We start from the raw sequence: 6,000 nt of genomic DNA, 5'->3' as shown, positions 1-6,000 counted from the left end.
TGCAGCATGCAGTGCATAATTAGCTGATTGGTAGGCAATATTTAAAATATTTTTATGTCTTTGCTCCAACAATACACTAGTAACTTTATGCCATTGATGTCTGATTAATGACAACAATTTCCCATACCTGCCCCACCAGATCACATAAGTATTAAGGGAAGAAAGTGAAAGTGTTCCTAACAAATGTAGCGAATTGCATAATGATCCTGATTTTGTGGGGAGTGTTTCAACAGCTGAACCTCACTTAATAACTCAAGAGGGTCTTAACGATTTACAGTAGTTCGAAATCTAGAGTTAAGTAATGGCAAAGCAGAACTGCTTGCATCGCGATTAAAAGGATGGCATTTGTTGGAGAGTGACACTAGTTATTTTTTTCCGGCAACGCCAAAAAGACTTTGTAGATATGTATGCCGAAGATAAGGACTTGTTTTCTGTTGTAACATCGATGGTCTATTAGAGTCACTAGGCGTTGTCCATAAAAGTGAAGAATGACGTTTGTTTTTAGACTCTTCGAAAACAAGTTTGAAAGGAGTGCTATTGCACAATTGAAATAAATATCCAAGCATTCCCGTAGCATATTCCTGGGCAGTGACGTGCACTGAGGAGTAGCTAGTCTAGCAGAGATAGATCAATCAATCTCACATCTCGAATTATATTCAAATCACAATATTTATTGTCTTGTTAAAGCCAGCACAGCCCATGTGCAACACTTTCTTTTCCACGCGCTTCTCATCCATCAGTGTTCTCCGCGGGCAAAGCTGGCTGGATACCCTAGCTCGCTCTTCTTCCGCCAGACCAGTTTCCAGGTAGAAACGGCCGGCCCAAGGAAAAGAAAGATTTCTACCTCTACCTTCCCTGTCTCCTCGCCCCCCCCCCCCGCTCCAATGGTTGAAAGCCCAGGCTTTCAGGTCCCCCAGTCTATCTCCTATAGGACAGATAGGGGATTGGCTTCTCATAGATTTTTTTGTAAATCCTCTAAAGAACTCAGGGTAAAATTTTCTGCAGTACTTATGTTCTCTGTATTTACACAACCTTTTACACGTTGTACAATATGTGCGTATGTATAATATGGGATGTAGTTTTATTATTTATGAAATGGGAACGTGTTATGTGCAGACAATAATGTTATGCTTTCTTTCTTTTTCAAATATGGAATACATAATGATTAAATTACAAATATGTGGTCAGGCTCTCTCTGACTCTCGTTTTAGTAGTGTTTTATTGGTCTCTAACAGTCATAAATACGGATGTATTTATTTGGGCAAGAGAACGCGTGTTCATAATGTTGTTGGTTTGGTTTATTTTACTTCACTTTTCTGCCACATTTGGTTATCGCGAAAATGAGGATTGAGTTATAATATGATGAAATTGGTTAAGGGACCTCATATGAACAATCCAGGCCAGGATTCGAACCCGTGATGATTGCGCATTCTTGTCCTATGTGTTGCAGTGAATAATGAAATAATTTGGAATGAAAAATGTATCTCAGAACTCAAAAAGTCAAATGAATATCATTGGAGAAACTACAAAAAAATGTGTTGTGTTTTGTTACCTGTCACCAAATTAACCAAGCGTGGGGGAGTGGTTATCACAGCGTGCTACGACACCAGGAGTTCCGGGTTCGAACCCCGACCCGGGCATGGGCGTTCCCTGTGCTCGTCCCTTCATCAATTTCATCCTACCTATCATCTTCGCAATTAACCAAATGTGACAAAAAAGCGACGATAAGTAACAAAAATGAAATCAAATCATTGATTGATTGCTCAATTTGGTTTATTTTACTTCGCTTTTCCGCCACCTTTGGTACGACAATATTGATGAAGGGACACACACAAAGTACACAAATGGCCAATCCGAGATTCCAACCCAGGATCTCTGGCTTAGAGCCAAATCAAATAGTTTTTTTTATTTTCGAATGTGGGTGGGGGTTACGTGTACATTTTTCTAGTAATCATTCATAATTTTGCAATCTTTTCCTGTTATTGACATTCTTCTTTTTTGTAGGAATACTGGCCCTAAAGGGAGGAGGGGTGTGACCCACACCAACCCCTCCCCCTTGAGCACGCCACTGACTGCTACCCCAAGTGCCGACGTCACCGCACATCACTGTTCCTGGGGCACGATGGAAAGTTATGAAAACATGAAACTGTTATCCAGTACTATAAATACTGGCAGATATGTGGAGATTTAAAAGTTATTGCTGTCTTCTTAGTATCGCAACTAGGTTACACCAAATTTTGCTGTTTCCTGTGTAAATGGGACAGCAGAGATAGAAAAAATCATTATGTTACAAAGAACTGGCCGAAGAGAGAGTCACTCATCGCAGGACAGGAGAATTTTGTTCATCCAGCACTTGTAAATTCAGACAAAATCTTACTGCCTCCTCTCCACATAAAGCTTGGTCTGATGAAGAATTTTGTAAAAGGAATGGACCGCGAGGGTAGTGGATTTATGTTCTTCAAAGAGAGGTTTTCGCGAATTACTGAGGCGAAACTAAAAGAGGGAATATTTGTTGGCCCTCAAATCAGGAAACTAATGAAAGATAATGATTTTGAAAAGTACCTAAATGAACTGGAACTGGCTGCTTGGCAATCTTTCAAGGAAGTTTGCATAAATTTGCTCAGAAACAACAAGTCAGAAAATTACCGAGAACTTGTCAGTAATTTGATTCAGAACTATCATGCTCTGGGGTGTAATATGTCTCTGAAGATACAGTTTTTAGACTCCCACCTCGTTTCTTCCCGCAAAACCTTGGTAAAATGAGCGACGAACATGAAGATCATTTCCACCAGGATATTGGTGAAATGAAAAGGCGATACCAAGGAAAATGGACTCCAAATATGTTGGCAGATTATTGCTGGACATTAAAAAGAGATGTTCCTCAGGCAAAGTACAGCCGAAAATCAAGTTCGAAGACATTCTAGATATGCCATTGTAAATAATATTGCATCGTATCACTATAAGGCTATATAAGATTTGTATGTACCTGATATTTTGTATGTACCCTGTCACTCAAATTTCATGGGTGATGGATAAATTCTGTAATTAGATTTGAAATCAGCACATCAAATTCAATTAGAATCACCCCCAACTTCTCTTTTAACAGACAAAAACTTCAATTTTGTTGGACAGTGTAATTGCAAGTTTTAGACGCTTGCAGGAGTGTGAACGCCCCCTCCACCCAAGGACGTATTTAGGGAGGGTCCAGGGGTCCGGACCCCCGAAAAACTTACAAAGTACTAAAATTAAATAATGAAAACATATAATCGATGGGTATTTATTTCCACCGAACTTATTGGAAAGCAAGGAATTGGGATCATACCGCTTTGAAGGACATTACCAAAGATTTAAACACGCTACTACTTATATCCATAAAACACTAACCAGAAACGTTGCTTTCCGTCAATTGGATGTAGCTCCTTTTTTTTGTTATTCAATAAATATTCAATTCCATATCTATTTGGCATTAATTTCCTTGCCAGGGCAGTTGTTTTTATACATATTTTTGTCGGTTATCTAGACGTAAGCTAGATAATGAATACGTGCTGTTAAATTTCTATTCTTTTACCATCTTTTTACCTATTCATGTAATAATAACAATACAATATTAATTAATTAGTATAATTAATATTATTTTAATTAAATTAACCCGGGAGAACGCACGTGGCGGGGATTTGACCGCCCATCTTATCTATGTTGGACGTGTGGGTGTAACGAGTGCACTCACGGTCCCCGAAATGACGTGTCAATCATACCCCGGCACGGGGCCAAACGTCGTTATGTGTACGGGAAACCGGTCGTGACTCACGGTCCAGTTATCAAGTTCGGTACTGAGACGGTCGTTTATTGTCATACTATTGCGAGGCGGAGATTAATACCTTGAAATGTTACACATTTTGTTTACCTTTGATATGTAGATTCGAACAATCATAAAACACTAATAGCATAATATCTGATACCTGAAAAACGTCAAATAACAACACTGACGAACGGTAAAATGTGAATATATATTGTAACAACAAAAAAAACATTGCAATCAACAACTGTTTACAAAGCCTCCTCAAACGCTCACAACATTCACTCTTCTCTCTTTCACACCTCTGAGGTATTTTTACATGCAAAGTATAGATACAAATCATGGATCTCATTAACATATCATTCCTTTTAATTTTTAAACCTTTATGTGAATTTAGGGCATTTGTCTGCCAGCTCCTGTGCTCTTTTAAATTAACTTAAGTGCCAGCCCTCGGAAAGCGGTTAACTAAGACAATTGGGTCGGCGTGGTTAAATCTTTCGTTCGAATGAACGTATGCATCCAGTCGTAAGCACGACATTTAACAAGTTTCTCGGATGGGGGTATTACACATAAGCCTCTCTCGTCCAATGAGAACAACTACACAATTACATAGTGATGCAAAAACTTAATTGGCTCCAGCTGCCGGAATACACTAATCAATCGTCGGCGCGAGCAAAAATTACATTAATAACCACCATGCAACAAATACTACTACTTCACGCGCACGACCTTGCAATAAAAAAAACTACGCTTTCCACAATTCAAAAGGACTCATCAGTCAAGTATTGACAAATTAAATGGCGCGACGGGGCGGTCGGTTACACAAAAAAAATGGAGCACACTTTGACAATTTACACTAAATATTAAAGAAATGAAATGGAGCTTCTAACGCTGAATGCAGACAATTAAATTAGAACATCTGAACATGAAATAACCCTTTTTTATAACAATACCAAAAATTATCAGACACGGAAATTAGGTTCGGGGTTTCCTGAGTAACTGTGCAAATAAGCGAGACTTCGGCGTTAACAGTACGGTGTTGATACTAACAATGCACGTTTACATTGACATTGACCCTCTGAAGTATACTCTACCGGACTCTGCTACATTGCGTGGTCGTCCATCCCTCCTGGACTCGGGACTTGAACACGGTTCCTTTGTGGCGAAATTGTTCTCCGAGGTCGATCGCGACGAAGAATAATTACGACGATATGGTGTACTTGCACCTCCTTAGCACTTCGGGCGTTCCTCTTGTCACTAGCGTCGGGTGTACGTGGTCACGCGCCGGTCCGGAATCTCTCCAGTGTCGGGCATCAATTGGACGTCGATCTGCAATCATCTCTCTCTGGTGACGGGCTTCGTTTGGGCGTCGTTCTGGAATCGTCCTTCCCTCTCTCTCTCTGGTAACGGGCTTCAGTTGGAACGTCGATCTGGAAACGTCCTTCTCTCTCTCTCTCTCTGGTAACGGGCTTCGGGCAGTGTTTGGTTTTGGCGTCGTCTGGCTGGCTTCTGCGTCGTTGCAGGCGTCAGGGGATTCGACGGACTCCCTTCTCTATCTTCTTTAGCCCTCCATTATTATGTAGTCCACGCTTGGCAAAAACAAATCACTGCGTAATCTTCACCAAAATAAGGCGCACACTGGTAACTCTCTATCTGCAATTCGCTCACGGTACGTAAGGAAACAAAGTTCACGGACACAAAACAATAATCACGCGAGAGTGTAGCGCGGAGATGCTCTCTCTATGAAATCCGGGTAAAAACTGTGTCTGGAATCGGGGTACTCTTGTTTATATGTCCCTTTCGAATTTGTCCGTTGGGAATGACGCTAAGGTGGCTTCGCTTCGGTTTCCCAGGGGATGGAAATGACCTCTGTCCATTGTCTTGAAACGCGGTCGCCGAGGCGTCTTCGATACTTGCAAGCTTGGGCTCCAGCTGGTTTTCCTGGTCATCCGTGAAACATGGGATCGCTCCCCGCTGTGATTTGAAGCCCGGTCTCGACGAAAATAACCTTTCCATTTCTCCGTGTTAGTGCAAATATGTCATGTTCTAAGCCGAAAAGACAGTTCCGCTGTCACTCAAGAAAAACCCGTCCCCAACTCCCGACGTCTGCCTCGGATACAAATTTATCCACAAAATAAAATACCTCATACTTTTATACTTGAACATAAAATGAATCAATAAACGAAAAAATAATTTATATCGAA

Source organism: Lepisma saccharinum, chromosome 4 (genome assembly GCF_977018435.1).
Source record: "Lepisma saccharinum chromosome 4, izLepSacc3.1, whole genome shotgun sequence".
NCBI classification, from domain to species: Eukaryota; Metazoa; Arthropoda; class Insecta; order Zygentoma; family Lepismatidae; genus Lepisma; species Lepisma saccharinum.
This window is presented reverse-complemented; position numbering follows the sequence as displayed.